The 18,383-nt window shown below is 43.6% G+C and overlaps 24 non-coding genes across 24 annotated transcripts; 22 read left to right on the forward strand and 2 right to left on the reverse strand.

Moving 5' to 3' along the window:
• The first annotated feature begins 152 nt into the window (after window positions 1-152).
• Window positions 153-234, forward strand: trnal-aag (transfer RNA leucine (anticodon AAG)). The gene has a single exon. It is a non-coding gene; the product is annotated as a tRNA-Leu (tRNA).
• A 644-nt stretch (window positions 235-878) lies between these two features.
• On the forward strand, window positions 879-960 carry trnal-uag (transfer RNA leucine (anticodon UAG)). The gene has a single exon. It is a non-coding gene; the product is annotated as a tRNA-Leu (tRNA).
• A 244-nt stretch (window positions 961-1,204) lies between these two features.
• trnal-aag (transfer RNA leucine (anticodon AAG)) lies at window positions 1,205-1,286 on the forward strand. The gene has a single exon. It is a non-coding gene; the product is annotated as a tRNA-Leu (tRNA).
• A 645-nt stretch (window positions 1,287-1,931) lies between these two features.
• On the forward strand, window positions 1,932-2,013 carry trnal-uaa (transfer RNA leucine (anticodon UAA)). Its single transcript has one exon. It is a non-coding gene; the product is annotated as a tRNA-Leu (tRNA).
• Window positions 2,014-2,257: 244 nt separating this feature from the next.
• Window positions 2,258-2,339, forward strand: trnal-aag (transfer RNA leucine (anticodon AAG)). The gene has a single exon. It is a non-coding gene; the product is annotated as a tRNA-Leu (tRNA).
• Window positions 2,340-2,984: 645 nt separating this feature from the next.
• On the forward strand, window positions 2,985-3,066 carry trnal-uag (transfer RNA leucine (anticodon UAG)). Its single transcript has one exon. It is a non-coding gene; the product is annotated as a tRNA-Leu (tRNA).
• A 244-nt stretch (window positions 3,067-3,310) lies between these two features.
• trnal-aag (transfer RNA leucine (anticodon AAG)) lies at window positions 3,311-3,392 on the forward strand. The gene has a single exon. It is a non-coding gene; the product is annotated as a tRNA-Leu (tRNA).
• A 645-nt stretch (window positions 3,393-4,037) lies between these two features.
• Window positions 4,038-4,119, forward strand: trnal-uaa (transfer RNA leucine (anticodon UAA)). The gene has a single exon. It is a non-coding gene; the product is annotated as a tRNA-Leu (tRNA).
• Window positions 4,120-4,363: 244 nt separating this feature from the next.
• Window positions 4,364-4,445, forward strand: trnal-aag (transfer RNA leucine (anticodon AAG)). The gene has a single exon. It is a non-coding gene; the product is annotated as a tRNA-Leu (tRNA).
• Window positions 4,446-5,090: 645 nt separating this feature from the next.
• Window positions 5,091-5,172, forward strand: trnal-uaa (transfer RNA leucine (anticodon UAA)). The gene has a single exon. It is a non-coding gene; the product is annotated as a tRNA-Leu (tRNA).
• Window positions 5,173-5,416: 244 nt separating this feature from the next.
• trnal-aag (transfer RNA leucine (anticodon AAG)) lies at window positions 5,417-5,498 on the forward strand. Its single transcript has one exon. It is a non-coding gene; the product is annotated as a tRNA-Leu (tRNA).
• Window positions 5,499-6,142: 644 nt separating this feature from the next.
• trnal-uag (transfer RNA leucine (anticodon UAG)) lies at window positions 6,143-6,224 on the forward strand. The gene has a single exon. It is a non-coding gene; the product is annotated as a tRNA-Leu (tRNA).
• A 244-nt stretch (window positions 6,225-6,468) lies between these two features.
• Window positions 6,469-6,550, forward strand: trnal-uag (transfer RNA leucine (anticodon UAG)). The gene has a single exon. It is a non-coding gene; the product is annotated as a tRNA-Leu (tRNA).
• Window positions 6,551-7,196: 646 nt separating this feature from the next.
• Window positions 7,197-7,278, forward strand: trnal-uag (transfer RNA leucine (anticodon UAG)). Its single transcript has one exon. It is a non-coding gene; the product is annotated as a tRNA-Leu (tRNA).
• A 244-nt stretch (window positions 7,279-7,522) lies between these two features.
• On the forward strand, window positions 7,523-7,604 carry trnai-aau (transfer RNA isoleucine (anticodon AAU)). The gene has a single exon. It is a non-coding gene; the product is annotated as a tRNA-Ile (tRNA).
• Window positions 7,605-7,951: 347 nt separating this feature from the next.
• trnam-cau (transfer RNA methionine (anticodon CAU)) lies at window positions 7,952-8,023 on the reverse strand. Its single transcript has one exon. It is a non-coding gene; the product is annotated as a tRNA-Met (tRNA).
• Window positions 8,024-8,250: 227 nt separating this feature from the next.
• On the forward strand, window positions 8,251-8,332 carry trnal-uag (transfer RNA leucine (anticodon UAG)). Its single transcript has one exon. It is a non-coding gene; the product is annotated as a tRNA-Leu (tRNA).
• Window positions 8,333-10,530: 2,198 nt separating this feature from the next.
• On the forward strand, window positions 10,531-10,612 carry trnal-uaa (transfer RNA leucine (anticodon UAA)). Its single transcript has one exon. It is a non-coding gene; the product is annotated as a tRNA-Leu (tRNA).
• A 956-nt stretch (window positions 10,613-11,568) lies between these two features.
• trnai-aau (transfer RNA isoleucine (anticodon AAU)) lies at window positions 11,569-11,650 on the forward strand. Its single transcript has one exon. It is a non-coding gene; the product is annotated as a tRNA-Ile (tRNA).
• A 347-nt stretch (window positions 11,651-11,997) lies between these two features.
• Window positions 11,998-12,069, reverse strand: trnam-cau (transfer RNA methionine (anticodon CAU)). Its single transcript has one exon. It is a non-coding gene; the product is annotated as a tRNA-Met (tRNA).
• Window positions 12,070-12,296: 227 nt separating this feature from the next.
• On the forward strand, window positions 12,297-12,378 carry trnal-uag (transfer RNA leucine (anticodon UAG)). The gene has a single exon. It is a non-coding gene; the product is annotated as a tRNA-Leu (tRNA).
• A 2,198-nt stretch (window positions 12,379-14,576) lies between these two features.
• Window positions 14,577-14,658, forward strand: trnal-uaa (transfer RNA leucine (anticodon UAA)). Its single transcript has one exon. It is a non-coding gene; the product is annotated as a tRNA-Leu (tRNA).
• A 621-nt stretch (window positions 14,659-15,279) lies between these two features.
• Window positions 15,280-15,370, forward strand: trnal-uaa (transfer RNA leucine (anticodon UAA)). The gene has a single exon. It is a non-coding gene; the product is annotated as a tRNA-Leu (tRNA).
• Window positions 15,371-17,777: 2,407 nt separating this feature from the next.
• trnal-uaa (transfer RNA leucine (anticodon UAA)) lies at window positions 17,778-17,859 on the forward strand. Its single transcript has one exon. It is a non-coding gene; the product is annotated as a tRNA-Leu (tRNA).
• The last annotated feature ends 524 nt before the right edge of the window (window positions 17,860-18,383 follow it).

Raw genomic sequence — 18,383 nt, forward strand, 5'->3', positions numbered from 1 at the left:
AACTGTTTGCCATTGGACGTTTCTGGTTGGCTTGAAGATAATTGACCTCTGATCCAAGCAGGCATCATTACCTTATGCGCAAGGTTTTGTTGGACACCACTAACCTGGATGTTCTTGGGGAAACCTGATTATTTTACTGAAAATGATTTGCAGGTAGTGTGGCCGAGTGGTCAAGGGCGCTGGATTAAGGCTCCAGTCTCTCAGGAGGCGTGGGTTCAAATCCCACCACTGCCAGTTCTTCGTTACAGTTTTGTTTGTAGCAAAGTATAGGAATTTGATTTTCTGTTTGTGTTTTGTCCTCTTACCACCATTCCCGAAATTTCAGTATTTTTGCCTTTCACACTAAACGGGACTGACTACGTAATCAGTGACAACACAGAGAAATCAGACTAAGAATGGTGAAAGATGGCCCAATTTTCCAAAGTGAAGTAAATGAATTGAAGAAGGGGTCAAATCCCTTGGCCACAGCCAATGAGTAGACAATTTTTAACTCACATGATTAACCTTCAAAATAACTACTTGGTAGAAGTTCAACAACATCCTAGACTGAGGATTGTGCTACTAAATAACCAGGTCGAGATAGCAGAGGAAGGTTTCGATCCATCGACCTCTGGGTTATGAGCCAAGCACGCTTCCGCTGTGCCACTCTGCTGCTGTACTGGTACTTATTGGCCTGTACTCTCTTGTCGCTGAAGAAGAATTAGGTCTGACATTTCGCCATTGATCAGAGCAGGCTTCATTACGTTATGCACAAGGCTCGGCAGGACAGCATGAACCTGGATTTTGGTGTGGAAACCTATTTGTCCGCCAAGTCTGCGCCTCAGACCGCAACATAACTTACATTGCCCAAACATTTCCTTTCTGTTAATGGCTTCTAAGGTAGTCTGGCCGAGTGGTTGAAGGCGCTGGATTTAGGCTCCAGTCTCTTAGGAGGTGTGGGTTCAAGTCCCACCACTGCCAATTCTGTGACAATGGAAGTAGTGTCCTACAAATACTGTGGATGACTTTAGACAATATGCTTATTTTACTATGCTAACAAGCATGAGGTCCACAACTGTTTGCCATTAGACGTTTCTGGTTGGCTTGAAGATAATTTACCTCTGATCCAAGCAGGCGTCATTACCTTATGCGCAAGGTTTTGTTGGACACCACTAACCTGGATGTTCTTGTGGAAACCTGATATTTTTACTGAAAAAGATTTGCAGGTAGTGTGGCCGAGCGGTCAAAGGCGCTGGATTAAGGCTCCAGTCTCTCAGGAGGCGTGGGTTCAAATCCCACCACTGCCAGTTCTTCCTTACAGTTTTGTTTGTAGCAAAGTATAGGAATTTGATTTTCTGTTTGTGTTTTGTCCTCTTACCACCATTCCCGAAATATCAGTATTTTTGCCTTTCACACTAAACGGGACTGACTGCTTAATCAGTGACAACACAGAGAAATCAGACTAAGAATGGTGAAAGATGGCCCAATTTTCCAAAGTGAAGTAAATGAATTGAAGAAGGGGTCAAATCCCTTGGCCACAGCCAATGAGTAGACAATTGTTAACTTCACATGATTAACCTTCAAAAGAACTACTTGGTAGAAGTTCAACAACATCCTAGACTGAGGATTGTGCTACTAAATAACCAGGTCGAGATAGCAGAGGATGGTTTCGATCCATCGACCTCTGGGTTATGGGCCCAGCACGCTTCCGCTGCGCCACTCTGCTGCTGTAGAGGTACTTGTTGGCCTGTACTCTCTTGTCGCTGAAGAAGAATTAGGTCTAACATTTCACCATGGATCAGAGCAGGCTTCATTACGTTATGCACAAGGCTAGGCAGGACAGCATGAACCTGGATTTTGGTGTGGAAACCTATTTGTCCGCCAAGTCTGCGCCTCAGACCGCAACATAACTTACATTGCCCAAACATTTCCTTTTTGTTAATGGCTACTAAGGTAGTGTGGCCGAGTGGTCGAAGGCGCTGCATTTAAGCTCCAGTCTCTGAGGAGGCGTGGGTTCAAGTCCCACCACTGCCAGTTCTGTGACAATGGATGTAGTATCCTACAAATTCTGTGGATGACTTTAGACAATCAGCTTATTTTACTATGCTAACAAGCATGAGGTCCACAACTGTTTGCCATTGGACGTTTCTGGTTGGCTTGAAGATAATTTAACTCTGATCCAAGCAGGCGTCATTACCTTATGCGCAAGGTTTTGTTGGACACCACTAACCTGGCGGTTCTTGTGGAAACCTGATATTTTTACTGAAAAAGATTTACAGGTATTGTGGTCGAGTGGTCAAAGGTGCTGGATTAAGGCTCCAGTCTCTCAGGAGGCGTGGGTTCAAATCCCACCACTGCCGCTTCTTCCTTACAGTTTTGTTTGTAGCAAATTATAGGAATTTGATTTTCTGTTTGTGTTTTGTCCTCTTACCACCATTCCCGAAATTTCAGTATTTTTGCCTTTCACACTAAACGGGACTGACTACTTAATCAGTGACAACACAGAGAAATCAGACTAAGAATGGTGAAAGATGGCCCAATTTTCCAAAGTGAAGTAAATTAATTGAAGAAGGGGTCAAATCCCTTGGCCACAGCCAATGAGTAGACAATTTTTAACTTCACATGATTAACCTTCAAAAGAACTACTTGGTAGAAGTTCAACAACTTCGTAGACTGAGGATTGTGCTACTAAATAACCAGGTCAAAATAGCAGAGGATGGTTTCGATCCATCGACCTCTGGGTTATGGGCCCAGCACGCTTCCGCTGCGCCACTCTGCTGCTGTAGTGGTACTTGTTGGCCTGTACTCTCTTGTCGCTGAAGAAGAATTAGGTCTAACATTTCGCCATGGATCAGAGCAGGCTTCATTACGTTATGCACAAGGCTAGGCAGGACAGCATGAACCTGGATTTTGGTGTGGAAACCTATTTGTCCTCCAAGTCTGCGCCTCAGACCGCAACATAACTTACATTGCCCAAACATTTCCTTTCTGTTAATGGCTTCTAAGGTAGTCTGGCCGAGTGGTCGAAGGCGCTGGATTTAGGCTCCAGTCTCTTAGGAGGTGTGGGTTCAAGTCCCACCACTGCCAATTCTGTGACAATGGAAGTAGTGTCCGACAAATTCTGTGGATGACTTTAGACAATAAGCTTATTTTACTATGCTAACAAGCATGAGGTCCACAACTGTTTGCCATTAGACGTTTCTGGTTGGCTTGAAGATAATTTACCTCTGATCCAAGCAGGCGTCATTACCTTATGCGCAAGGTTTTGTTGGACACCACTAACCTGGATGTTCTTGTGGAAACCTGATATTTTTACTGAAAAAGATTTGCAGGTAGTGTGGCCGAGCGGTCAAAGGCGCTGGATTAAGGCTCCAGTCTCTCAGGAGGCGTGGGTTGAAATCCCACCACTGCCAGTTCTTCCTTACAGTTTTGTTTGTAGCAAAGTATAGGAATTTGATTTTCTGTTTGTGTTTTGTCCTCTTACCACCATTCCCAAAATATCAGTATTTTTGCCTTTCACACTAAACGGGACTGACTACTTAATCAGTGACAACACAGAGAAATCAGACTAAGAATGGTGAAAGATGGCCCAATTTTCCAAAGTGAAGTAAATGAATTGAAGAAGGGGTCAAATCCCTTGGCCACAGCCAATGAGTAGACAATTGTTAACTTCACATGATTAACCTTCAAAAGAACTACTTGGTAGAAGTTCAACAACATCCTAGACTGAGGATTGTGCTACTAAATAACCAGGTCGAGATAGCAGAGGATGGTTTCGATCCATCGACCTCTGGGTTATGGGCCCAGCACGCTTCCGCTGCGCCACTCTGCTGCTGTAGTGGTACTTGTTGGCCTGTACTCTCTTGTCGCTGAAGAAGAATTAGGTCTAACATTTCACCATGGATCAGAGCAGGCTTCATTACGTTATGCACAAGGCTAGGCAGGACAGCCTGAACCTGGATTTTGGTGTGGAAACCTATTTGTCCGCCAAGTCTGCGCCTCAAACCGCAACATAACTTACATTGCCCAAACATTTCCTTTCTGTTAATGGCTTCTAAGGTAGTGTGGACGAGTGGTCGAAGGCACTGGATTTAAGCTCCAGTCTCTGAGGGGGCGTGGGTTCAAGTCCCACCACTGCCAGTTCTGTGACAATGGATGTAGTATCCTACAAATTCTGTGGATGACTTTAGACAATATGCTTATTTTACTATGCTAACAAGCATGAGGTCCACAACTGTTTGCCATTGGACGTTTCTGGTTGGCTTGAAGATAATTTAACTCTGATCCAAGCAGGCGTCATTACCTTATGCGCAAGGTTTTGTTGGACACCACTAACCTGGCGGTTCTTGTGGAAACCTGATATTTTTACTGAAAAAGATTTACAGGTATTGTGGTCGAGCGGTCAAAGGTGCTGGATTAAGGCTCCAGTCTCTCAGGAGGCGTGGGTTCAAATCCCACCACTGCCAGTTCTTCCTTACAGTTTTGTTTGTAGCAAAGTATAGGAATTTGATTTTCTGTTTGTGTTTTGTCCTCTTACCACCATTCCCGAAATATCAGTATTTTTGCCTTTCACACTAAACGGGACTGACTACTTAATCAGTGACAACACACAGAAATCAGACTAAGAATGGTGAAAGATGGCCCAATTTTCCAAAGTGAAGTAAATGAATTGAAGAAGGGGTCAAATCCCTTGGCCACAGCCAATGAGTAGACAATTGTTAACTTCACATGATTAACCTTCAAAAGAACTACTTGGTAGAAGTTCAACAACATCCTAGACTGAGGATTGTGCTACTAAATAACCAGGTCGAGATAGCAGAGGATGGTTTCGATCCATCGACCTCTGGGTTATGGGCCCAGCACGCTTCCGCTGCGCCACTCTGCTGCTGTAGTGGTACTTGTTGGCCTGTACTCTCTTGTCGCTGAAGAAGAATTAGGTCTAACATTTCACCATGGATCAGAGCAGGCTTCATTACGTTATGCACAAGGCTAGGCAGGACAGCCTGAACCTGGATTTTGGTGTGGAAACCTATTTGTCCGCCAAGTCTGCGCCTCAGACCGCAACATAACTTACATTGCCCAAACATTTCCTTTCTGTTAATGGCTTCTAAGGTAGTGTGGCCGAGTGGTCGAAGGCGCTGGATTTAAGCTCCAGTCTCTGAGGAGGCGTGGGTTCAAGTCCCACCACTGCCAGTTCTGTGACAATGGATGTAGTATCCTACAAATTCTGTGGCTGACTTTAGACAATATGCTTATTTTACTATGCTAACAAGCATGAGGTCCACAACTGTTTGCCATTGGACGTTTCTGGTTGGCTTGAAGATAATTTAACTCTGATCCAAGCAGGCGTCATTACCTTATGCGCAAGGTTTTGTTGGACACCACTAACCTGGCGGTTCTTGCGGAAACCTGATATTTTTACTGAAAAAGATTTACAGGTATTGTGGTCGAGTGGTCAAAGGTGCTGGATTAAGGCTCCAGTCTCTCAGGAGGCGTGGGTTCAAATCCCACCACTGCCAGTTCTTCCTTACAGTTTTGTTTGTAGCAAAGTATAGGAATTTGATTTTCTGTTTGTGTTTTGTCCTCTTACCACCATTCCCGAAATTTCAGTATTTTTGCCTTTCACACTAAACGGGACTGACTACTTAATCAGTGACAACACAGAGAAATCAGACTAAGAATGGTGAAAGATGGCCCAATTTTCCAAAGTGAAGTAAATGAATTGAAGAAGGGGTCAAATCCCTTGGCCACAGCCAATGAGTAGACACTTTTTAACTTCACATGATTAACCTTCAAAATAACTACTTGGTAGAAGTTCAACAAATTCGTAGACTGAGGATTGTGCTGCTAAATAACCAGGTCGAGATAGCAGAGGATGGTTTCGATCCATCGACCTCTGGGTTATGGGCCCAGCACGCTTCCGCTGCGCCACTCTGCTGCTGTAGTGGTACTTGTTGGCCTGTACTCTCTTGTCGCTGAAGAAGAATTAGGTCTAACATTTCGCCATGGATCAGAGCAGGCTTCATTACGTTATGCACAAGGCTAGGCAGGACAGCATGAACCTGGATTTTGGTGTGGAAACCTATTTGTCCGCCAAGTCTGCGCCTCAGACCGCAACATAACTTACATTGCCCAAACATTTCCTTTCTGTTTTGGCTTCTAAGGTAGTCTGGCCGAGTGGTCGAAGGCGCTGGATTTAGGCTCCAGTCTCTTAGGAGGTGTGGGTTCAAGTCCCACCACTGCCAATTCTGTGACAATGGAAGTAGTGTCCGACAAATTCTGTGGATGACTTTAGACAATATGCTTATTTTACTATGCTAACAAGCATGAGGTCCACAACTGTTTGCCATTGGACGTTTCTGGTTGGCTTGAAGATAATTTACCTCTGATCCAAGCAGGCGTCATTACCTTATGCGCAAGGTTTTGTTGGACACCACTAACCTGGATGTTCTTGTGGAAACCTGATATTTTTACTGAAAAAGATTTGCAGGTAGTGTGGCCGAGCGGTCAAAGGCGCTGGATTTAGGCTCCAGTCTCTCAGGAGGCGTGGGTTCAAATCCCACCACTGCCAGTTCTTCCTTACAGTTTTGTTTGTAGCAAAGTATAGGAATTTGATTTTCTGTTTGTGTTTTGTCCTCTTACCACCATTCCCGAAATTTCAGTATTTTTGCCTTTCACACTAAACGGGACTGACTACTTAATCAGTGACAACACACAGAAATCAGACTAAGAATGGTGAAAGATGGCCCAATTTTCCAAAGTGAAGTAAATGAATTGAAGAAGGGGTCAAATCCCTTGGCCACAGCCAATGAGTAGACAATTTTTAACTTCACATGATTAACCTTCAAAAGAACTACTTGGTAGAAGTTCAACAACTTCGTAGACTGAGGATTGTGCTACTAAATAACCAAGTCGAGATAGCAGAGGATGGTTTCGATCCATCGACCTCTGGGTTATGGGCCCAGCACGCTTCCGCTGCGCCACTCTGCTGCTGTAGTGGTACTTGTTGGCCTGTACTCTCTTGTCGCTGAAGAAGAATTAGGTCTAACATTTCGCCATGGAGCAGAGCAGGCTTCATTACGTTATGCACAAGGCTAGCCAGGACAGCATGAACCTGGATTTTGGTGTGGAAACCTATTTTTCCGCCGAGTCTGCGCCTCAGACCGCAACATAACTTACATTGCCCAAACATTTCCTTTTTTGTTAATGGTTTCTAAGGTAGTGTGGCCGAGTGGTCGAAGGCGCTGGATTTAGGCTCCAGTCTCTTAGGAGGCGTGGGTTCAAATCCCACCACTGCCAGGTTTGTGACAATGGAATTAGTATCCTACAATTTCTGTGGATGACTTTAGACAATATGCTTATTTTACTATGCTAACAAGCATGAGGTTCACAACTGTTTGCCATTGGACGTTTCTGGTTGGCTTGAAGATCATTTACCTCTGATCCAAGCAGGCGTCATTACCTTATGCGCAAGGTTTTGTTGGACGCCACTAACCTGGATGTTCTTGTGGAAACCTGATATTCTTACTAAAAAAGATTTGCAGGTACTGTGGCCGAGCGGTCAAAGGCGCTGGATTAATGCTCCAGTCTCTCAGGAGGTGTGGGTTCAAATCCCACCACTGCCAGTTTTTACTTATAGTTTTGTTTGTAGCAAAGTAAAGGAAATTTATTTTCTGTTTGTGTTTTGTCCTCTTACCACCATTCCCGAAATTTCAGTATTTTTGCCTTTCACACTAAGCGGGACTGACTACTTAATCAGTGACAACACAGAGAAATCAGACTAAGAATGGTGAAAGATGGCCCAATTTTTCAAAGTGAAGTAAATGAATTGAAGAAGGGCTAAAATCCCTTGGCCACAGCCAATGAGTAGACAATTTTTAACTTCACATGATTAACCTTCAAAAGAACTACTTGGTAGAAGTTCAACAACATCCCAGACTGAGGAATGTGCTACTAAATAACCAGGTCTAGATAGCAGAGGATGGTTTCGATCCATCGACCTCTGGGTTATGGGCCCAGCACGCTTCCACTGCGCCACTCTGCTGCTGTAGTGGTACTCGTTGGCCTGTACTCTCTTGTTGCTAAGGAAGAATTAGGTCTGACATTTCGCCATGGATCAGAGCAGGCTTCATTACGTTATGCACAAGGCTAGGCAGGACAACATGAACCTGGATTTTGGTGTGGAAACCTATTTGTCCGCCAAGTCTGCGCCTCAGACCGCAACATAACTTACATTGCCCAAACATTTCCTTTTTTGTTAATGGCTTCTAAGGTAGTGTGGCCGAGTGGTCGAAGGAGCTGGATTTAGGCTCCAGTCTCTTAAGAGGCGTGGGTTCAAATCCCACCGCTGCTAGTTCCATGACAATGGAAGTAGTATCCTACAATTTCTGTGGATGACTTCAGACAATATGCTTAATTTACTATGCTAACAAGCATGAGTTCCACAACTGTTTGCCATTGAACATTTCTGGTTGGCTTGGAGATAATTTACCTGTGATCCAAGCAGGCGTCATTACCTTATGCGCAAGGTTTTGTTGGACGCCACTAACCTGGATGTTCTTGTGGAAACCTGATATTTTTACTATAAAAGATTTGCAGGTACTGTGGCCGAGCGGTCAAAGGTGCTGGAATAAGGCTCCAGTCTCTCAGGAGGTGTTTCAAATCCCACCACTGCCAGTTTTTACTTATAGTTTTGTTTGTAGCAAAGTATAGGAATTTGATTTTCTGTTTGTGTTTTGTCCTCTTACCACCATTCCCGAAATTTCAGTATTTTTGCCTTTCACACTAAGCGGGACTGACTACTTAATCAGTGACAACACAGAGAAATCAGACTAAGAATGGTGAAAGATGGCCCAATTTTCCAAAGTGAAGTAAATGAATTGAAGAAGGGGTCAAATCCCTTGGCCACAGCCAATGAGTAGACAATTTTTAACCTTCAAAAGAACTACTTGGTAGAAGTTCAACAACATCCTAGACTGAGGATTGTTTTACTAAGTAACCAGGTCGAGATAGCAGAGGATGGTTTCGACCCATCGACCTCTGGGTTGTGGGCCCAGCACGCTTCCGCTTCGCCACTCTGCTGCTGTAGTGGTACTTGTTGGCCTGTACTCTCTTGTCGCTAAGGAAGAATTAGGTCTGACATTTCGCCATGGATCAGAGCAGGCTTCATTACGTTATGCACAAGGCTAGGCAGGACAGCATGAACCTGGATTTTGGTGTGGAAACCTATTTGTCCGCCGAGTCTGCGCCTCAGACCGCAACATAACTTACATTGCCCAAACATTTCCTTTCTGTTAGTGGCTTCTAAGGTAGTGTGGCCGAGTGGTCGAAGGTGCTGGATTTAAATTCCAGTCTCTTAGGAGGAGTTGGTTCAAATCCCACCGCTGCTAGTTCCATGACAATGGAAGTAGTATCCTACAATTTCTGTGGATGACTTTAGACAATATGCTTAATTTACTATGCTAACAAGCATGAATTCCACAACTGTTTGCCATTGAACGTTTCTGGTTGGCTTGAAGATAATTTACCTCTGATCCAAGCAGGCGTCATTACCTTATGCGCAAGGTTTTGTTGGACGCCACTAACCTGGATGTTCTTGTGGAAACCTGATATTTTTACTAAAATAGATTTGCAGGTATTGTGGCCGTGCGGTCAAAGTCGCTGGATTAAGGCTCCAGTCTCTCAGGAGGTGTGGGTTCAAATCCCACCATTGCCAGTTCTTCCTTACAGTTATGTTTGTAGCAAAGTATAGGAATTAGATTTTCTGTTTGTGTTTTGTCCTCTTACCACCATTCCCGAAATTTCAGTATTTTTGCCTTTCACACTAAGCGGGACTGACTACTTAATCAGTAACAACACAGAGAAATCAGACTAAGAATGGTGAAAGATGGTCTATTTTTCCAGCCAGTTTTTCCTTAGAGTTTTGTTTGTTGCAAAGTATAGGAATTTGATTTTCTGTTTGTGTTTTGTCCTCTTACCACCATTCCCGAAATGTCAGTATTTTTGCCTTTCACACTTACCGGGACTGACTACTTAATCAGTGACAACACAGAGAAATCAGACTAAGAATGGTGAAAGAGGGCCCAATTTACCAAAGTGAAGTAAATGAATTGAAGAAGGGGTCAAATCCCTTGGCCACAGCCAATGAGTAGACAATTTTTAACTTCACATGATTAACCTTCAAAATAACTACTTGGTAGAAGTTTAACAACATCCAAGACTGAGGATTGTTTTACTAAGTAACCAGGTATAGATAGCAGAGGATGGTTTCGACCCATCGACCTCTGGGTTATGGGCCCAGCACGCTTCCGCTGCGCCACTCTGCTGCAGTAGTGGTACTTGTTGGCCTGTACTCTCTTGTCGCTAAGGAAGAATTAGGTCTGACATTTCGCCATGGATCAGAGCAGGCTTCATTACGTTATGCACAAGGCTAGGCAGGACAGCATGAACCTGGATTTTGGTGTGGAAACTTATTTGTCCGCCAAGTCTGCGCCTCAGACCGCAACATAACTTACATTGCCCAAACATTTCCTTTCTGTTAATGGCTTCTAAGGTAGTGTGGCCGAGTGGTCGAAGGCGCTGGATTTAAGCTCCAGTCTCTCAGGAGGCTTGGGTTCAAATCCCACCACTGCCAGTTCTTCCTTACAGTTTTGTTTGTAGCAAAGTATAGGAATTTAATTTTCTGTTTGTGTTTTGTCCTCTTACCACCATTCCCGAAATTTCAGTATTTTTGCCTTTCACACTAAGCGGGACTAACTACTTAATCAGTGACAACACTGAGAAATCAGACTAAGAATGGTGAAAGATGGCCAATTTTTCCAAAGTGAAGTAAATGAATTGAAGAAGGGGTCAAATCCCTTGGCCACAGCCAATGAGTAGACAATTTTTAACTTCACATGAACTACTTGGTGGAAGTTCAACAACATCCTAGTCTGAGGATTGTGCTACTAAATAACCAGGTCAAGATAGCAGAGGATGGTTTCGATACATCGACCTCTGGTTTATGGGCCCAGCACGCTTCCGCTGCGCCACTCTGCTGCTGTAGTGGTACTTGTTGGCCTGTACTCTCTTGTCGCTAAGGAAGAATTAGGTCTGACATTTCGCCATGGATCAGAGCAGGCTTCATTACGTTATGCACAAGGCTAGGCAGGACAGCATGAACCTGGATTTTGGTGTGGAAACCTATTTGTCCGCCGAGTTTGCGCCTCAGACCGCAACATAACTTACATTGCCCAAACATTTCCTTTCTGTTAATGGCTTCTAAGGTATTGTGGCCGAGTGGTCGAAGGTGCTGGATCTAAGTTCCAGTCTCTTAGGAGGCGTTAGTTCAAATCCCACCACTGCTAGTTCCATAACAATGGAAGTAGTATCCTACAATTTCTGTGGATGACTTTAGACAATATGCTTAATTTACTATGCTAACAAGCATGAGTTCCACAACTGTTTGCCATTGAATGTTTCTGGTTGGCTTGAAGATAATTTACCTCTGATCCAAGCAGGCGTCATTACCTTATGCGCAAGGTTTTGTTGGATGCCACTAACCTGGATGTTCTTGTGGAAACCTGATATTCTTACTAAAAAAGATTTGCAGGTACTGTGGCCGAGCGGTCAAAGGCGCTGGATTAATGCTCCAGTCTCTCAGGAGGTGTGGGTTCAAATCCCACCACTGCCAGTTTTTACTTATAGTTTTGTTTGTAGCAAAGTAAAGGAAATTTATTTTCTGTTTGTGTTTTGTCCTCTTACCACCATTCCCGAAATTTCAGTATTTTTGCCTTTCACACTAAGCGGGACTGACTACTTAATCAGTGACAACACAGAGAAATCAGACTAAGAATGGTGAAAGATGGCCCAATTTTTCAAAGTGAAGTAAATGAATTGAAGAAGGGCTAAAATCCCTTGGCCACAGCCAATGAGTAGACAATTTTTAACTTCACATGATTAACCTTCAAAAGAACTACTTGGTAGAAGTTCAACAACATCCCAGACTGAGGAATGTGCTACTAAATAACCAGGTCTAGATAGCAGAGGATGGTTTCGATCCATCGACCTCTGGGTTATGGGCCCAGCACGCTTCCACTGCGCCACTCTGCTGCTGTAGTGGTACTCGTTGGCCTGTACTCTCTTGTTGCTAAGGAAGAATTAGGTCTGACATTTCGCCATGGATCAGAGCAGGCTTCATTACGTTATGCACAAGGCTAGGCAGGACAACATGAACCTGGATTTTGGTGTGGAAACCTATTTGTCCGCCAAGTCTGCGCCTCAGACCGCAACATAACTTACATTGCCCAAACATTTCCTTTTTTGTTAATGGCTTCTAAGGTAGTGTGGCCGAGTGGTCGAAGGAGCTGGATTTAGGCTCCAGTCTCTTAAGAGGCGTGGGTTCAAATCCCACCGCTGCTAGTTCCATGACAATGGAAGTAGTATCCTACAATTTCTGTGGATGACTTCAGACAATATGCTTAATTTACTATGCTAACAAGCATGAGTTCCACAACTGTTTGCCATTGAACATTTCTGGTTGGCTTGGAGATAATTTACCTGTGATCCAAGCAGGCGTCATTACCTTATGCGCAAGGTTTTGTTGGACGCCACTAACCTGGATGTTCTTGTGGAAACCTGATATTTTTACTATAAAAGATTTGCAGGTACTGTGGCCGAGCGGTCAAAGGTGCTGGAATAAGGCTCCAGTCTCTCAGGAGGTGTTTCAAATCCCACCACTGCCAGTTTTTACTTATAGTTTTGTTTGTAGCAAAGTATAGGAATTTGATTTTCTGTTTGTGTTTTGTCCTCTTACCACCATTCCCGAAATTTCAGTATTTTTGCCTTTCACACTAAGCGGGACTGACTACTTAATCAGTGACAACACAGAGAAATCAGACTAAGAATGGTGAAAGATGGCCCAATTTTCCAAAGTGAAGTAAATGAATTGAAGAAGGGGTCAAATCCCTTGGCCACAGCCAATGAGTAGACAATTTTTAACCTTCAAAAGAACTACTTGGTAGAAGTTCAACAACATCCTAGACTGAGGATTGTTTTACTAAGTAACCAGGTCGAGATAGCAGAGGATGGTTTCGACCCATCGACCTCTGGGTTATGGGCCCAGCACGCTTCCGCTTCGCCACTCTGCTGCTGTAGTGGTACTTGTTGGCCTGTACTCTCTTGTCGCTAAGGAAGAATTAGGTCTGACATTTCGCCATGGATCAGAGCAGGCTTCATTACGTTATGCACAAGGCTAGGCAGGACAGCATGAACCTGGATTTTGGTGTGGAAACCTATTTGTCCGCCGAGTCTGCGCCTCAGACCGCAACATAACTTACATTGCCCAAACATTTCCTTTCTGTTAGTGGCTTCTAAGGTAGTGTGGCCGAGTGGTCGAAGGTGCTGGATTTAAATTCCAGTCTCTTAGGAGGAGTTGGTTCAAATCCCACCGCTGCTAGTTCCATGACAATGGAAGTAGTATCCTACAATTTCTGTGGATGACTTTAGACAATATGCTTAATTTACTATGCTAACAAGCATGAATTCCACAACTGTTTGCCATTGAACGTTTCTGGTTGGCTTGAAGATAATTTACCTCTGATCCAAGCAGGCGTCATTACCTTATGCGCAAGGTTTTGTTGGACGCCACTAACCTGGATGTTCTTGTGGAAACCTGATATTTTTACTAAAATAGATTTGCAGGTATTGTGGCCGTGCGGTCAAAGTCGCTGGATTAAGGCTCCAGTCTCTCAGGAGGTGTGGGTTCAAATCCCACCATTGCCAGTTCTTCCTTACAGTTATGTTTGTAGCAAAGTATAGGAATTAGATTTTCTGTTTGTGTTTTGTCCTCTTACCACCATTCCCGAAATTTCAGTATTTTTGCCTTTCACACTAAGCGGGACTGACTACTTAATCAGTAACAACACAGAGAAATCAGACTAAGAATGGTGAAAGATGGTCTATTTTTCCAGCCAGTTTTTCCTTAGAGTTTTGTTTGTTGCAAAGTATAGGAATTTGATTTTCTGTTTGTGTTTTGTCCTCTTACCACCATTCCCGAAATGTCAGTATTTTTGCCTTTCACACTTACCGGGACTGACTACTTAATCAGTGACAACACAGAGAAATCAGACTAAGAATGGTGAAAGAGGGCCCAATTTACCAAAGTGAAGTAAATGAATTGAAGAAGGGGTCAAATCCCTTGGCCACAGCCAATGAGTAGACAATTTTTAACTTCACATGATTAACCTTCAAAATAACTACTTGGTAGAAGTTTAACAACATCCAAGACTGAGGATTGTTTTACTAAGTAACCAGGTATAGATAGCAGAGGATGGTTTCGACCCATCGACCTCTGGGTTATGGGCCCAGCACGCTTCCGCTGCGCCACTCTGCTGCAGTAGTGGTACTTGTTGGCCTGTACTCTCTTGTCGCTAAGGAAGAATTAGGTCTGACATTTCGCCATGGATCAGAGCAGGCTTCATTACGTTATGCACAAGGCTAGGCAGGACAGCATGAACCTGGATTTTGGTGTGGAAACTTATTTGTCCGCCAAGTCTGCGCCTCAGACCGCAACATAACTTACATTGCCCAAACATTTCCTTTCTGTTAATGGCTTCTAAGGTAGTGTGGCCGAGTGGTCGAAGGCGCTGGATTTAAGCTCCAGTCTCTCAGGAGGCTTGGGTTCAAATCCCACCACTGCCAGTTCTTCCTTACAGTTTTGTTTGTAGCAAAGTATAGGAATTTAATTTTCTGTTTGTGTTTTGTCCTCTTACCACCATACCCGAAATTTCAGTATTTTTGCCTTTCACACTAAGCGGGACTAACTACTTAATCAGTGACAACACTGAGAAATCAGACTAAGAATGGTGAAAGATGGCCAATTTTTCCAAAGTGAAGTAAATGAATTGAAGAAGGGGTCAAATCCCTTGGCCACAGCCAATGAGTAGACAATTTTTAACTTCACATGAACTACTTGGTGGAAGTTCAACAACATCCTAGTCTGAGGATTGTGCTACTAAATAACCAGGTCAAGATAGCAGAGGATGGTTTCGATACATCGACCTCTGGTTTATGGGCCCAGCACGCTTCCGCTGCACCACTCTGCTGGTGTAATGGTACATTTTGGCCTCTACTCTCTTATCGCTGAAGAAGAATTAGTTCTGACATTTCGCCATGGATCAGAGCAGGCTTCATTACGTTATGCACAAGGCTAGGCAGGACAACATGAACCTGGATTTTGGTGTGGAAACCTATGTGTCCGCCAAGTCTGCGCCTCAGACCGCAACATAACTTACATTGCCCAAACATTTCCTTTCTGTTAATGGCTTCAAAGGTAGTGTGGCCGAGTGGTCGAAGGCGCTGGATTTAACCTCCAGTCTCTTAGGAGGCGTGGGTTCAAATCCCACCACAGCCAGTTACATGACAATGGAAATAGTATCCTACAATTTCTGTGGATCACTTTAGACAATTTACTTATTTTACTATGCTAACAAGCATGAGGTACACAACTGTTTTCCATTGAACGTTTCTGGTTGGCTTGAAGATAATTTACCTCTGATCTAAGCAGGTGTCATTACCTTATGCGCAAAGTTTTTGTTGGACACCACTAACCTGGATGTTCTTGTGGAAACCTGATATTTTTACTAAAATAGATTTGCAGGTATTGTGGCCGTGCGGTCAAAGTCGCTGGATTAAGGCTCCAGTCTCTCAGGAGGTGTGGGTTCAAATCCCACCATTGCCAGTTCTTCCTTACAGTTATGTTTGTAGCAAAGTATAGGAATTAGATTTTCTGTTTGTGTTTTGTCCTCTTACCACCATTCACGAAATTTCAGTAATTTTGCCTTTCACACTAAGCGGGACTGACTACTTAATCAGTAACAACACAGAGAAATCAGACTAAGAATGGTGAAAGATGGTCTCTTTTTCCAGCCAGTTTTTCCTTACAGTTTTGTTTGTAGCAAAGTATAGGAATTTGATTTTCTGTTTGTGCTTTGTCCTCTTACCACGATTCCCGAAATTTCAGTATTGTTGCCTTTCACACTAAGCGGGACTGACTACTTAATCAGTGACAACACAGAGAAATCAGACTAAGAATGGTGAAAGAGGGCCCAATTTACCAAAGTGAAGTAAATGAATTGATGAAGGGGTCAAATCCCTTGGCCACAGCCAATGAGTAGACAATTTTTAACTTCACATGATTAACCTTCAAAATAACTACTTGGTAGAAGTTCAACAACATCTTAGACTGAGGATTGTTTTACTAAGTAACCAGGTCGAGATAGCAGAGGATGGTTTCGACCCATCTACCTCTGGGTTATGGGCCCAGCACGCTTCCGCTGCGCCACTCTGCTGCTGTAGTGGTACTTGTTGGCCTGTACTCTCTTGTCGCTAAGGAAGAATTAGGTCTGACATTTCGCCATGGATCAGAGCAGGCTTCATTACGTTATGCACAAGGCTAGGCAGGACAGCATGAACCTGGATTTTGGTGTGGAAACCTATTTGTCCGCCGAGTCTGCGCCTCAGACCGCAACATAACTTACATTGCCCAAACATTTCCTTTCTGTTAGTGGCTTCTAAGGTAGTGTGGCCGAGTGGTCGAAGGTGCTGGATTTAAATTCCAGTCTCTTAGGAGGAGTTGGTTCAAATCCCACCGCTGCTAGTTCCATGACAATGGAAGTAGTATCCTACAATTTCTGTGGATGACTTTAGACAATATGCTTAATTTACTATGCTAACAAGCATGAATTCCACAACTGTTTGCCATTGAACGTTTCTGGTTGGCTTGAAGATAATTTACCTCTGATCCAAGCAGGCGTCATTACCTTATGCGCAAGGTTTTGTTGGACGCCACTAACCTGGATGTTCTTGTGGAAACCTGATATTTTTACTAAAATAGATTTGCAGGTATTGTGGCCGTGCGGTCAAAGTCGCTGGATTAAGGCTCCAGTCTCTCAGGAGGTGTGGGTTCAAATCCCACCATTGCCAGTTCTTCCTTACAGTTATGTTTGTAGCAAAGTATAGGAATTAGATTTTCTGTTTGTGTTTTGTCCTCTTACCACCATTCCCGAAATTTCAGTATTTTTGCCTTTCACACTAAGCGGGACTGACTACTTAATCAGTAACAACACAGAGAAATCAGACTAAGAATGGTGAAAGATGGTCTATTTTTCCAGCCAGTTTTTCCTTAGAGTTTTGTTTGTTGCAAAGTATAGGAATTTGATTTTCTGTTTGTGTTTTGTCCTCTTACCACCATTCCCGAAATGTCAGTATTTTTGCCTTTCACACTTACCGGGACTGACTACTTAATCAGTGACAACACAGAGAAATCAGACTAAGAATGGTGAAAGAGGGCCCAATTTACCAAAGTGAAGTAAATGAATTGAAGAAGGGGTCAAATCCCTTGGCCACAGCCAATGAGTAGACAATTTTTAACTTCACATGATTAACCTTCAAAATAACTACTTGGTAGAAGTTTAACAACATCCAAGACTGAGGATTGTTTTACTAAGTAACCAGGTATAGATAGCAGAGGATGGTTTCGACCCATCGACCTCTGGGTTATGGGCCCAGCACGCTTCCGCTGCGCCACTCTGCTGCAGTAGTGGTACTTGTTGGCCTGTACTCTCTTGTCGCTAAGGAAGAATTAGGTCTGACATTTCGCCATGGATCAGAGCAGGCTTCATTACGTTATGCACAAGGCTAGGCAGGACAGCATGAACCTGGATTTTGGTGTGGAAACTTATTTGTCCGCCAAGTCTGCGCCTCAGACCGCAACATAACTTACATTGCCCAAACATTTCCTTTCTGTTAATGGCTTCTAAGGTAGTGTGGCCGAGTGGTCGAAGGCGCTGGATTTAAGCTCCAGTCTCTCAGGAGGCTTGGGTTCAAATCCCACCACTGCCAGTTCTTCCTTACAGTTTTGTTTGTAGCAAAGTATAGGAATTTAATTTTCTGTTTGTGTTTTGTCCTCTTACCACCATTCCCGAAATTTCAGTATTTTTGCCTTTCACACTAAGCGGGACTAACTACTTAATCAGTGACAACACTGAGAAATCAGACTAAGAATGGTGAAAGATGGCCAATTTTTCCAAAGTGAAGTAAATGAATTGAAGAAGGGGTCAAATCCCTTGGCCACAGCCAATGAGTAGACAATTTTTAACTTCACATGAACTACTTGGTGGAAGTTCAACAACATCCTAGTCTGAGGATTGTGCTACTAAATAACCAGGTCAAGATAGCAGAGGATGGTTTCGATACATCGACCTCTGGTTTATGGGCCCAGCACGCTTCCGCTGCGCCACTCTGCTGCTGTAGTGGTACTTGTTGGCCTGTACTCTCTTGTCGCTAAGGAAGAATTAGGTCTGACATTTCGCCATGGATCAGAGCAGGCTTCATTACGTTATGCACAAGGCTAGGCAGGACAGCAT

This window comes from Leptonotus elevatus, chromosome 2 (assembly GCF_054856555.1).
Source record: "Leptonotus elevatus isolate MCC_2025b chromosome 2, RoL_Lele_1.0, whole genome shotgun sequence".
NCBI classification, from domain to species: domain Eukaryota; kingdom Metazoa; phylum Chordata; class Actinopteri; order Syngnathiformes; family Syngnathidae; genus Leptonotus; species Leptonotus elevatus.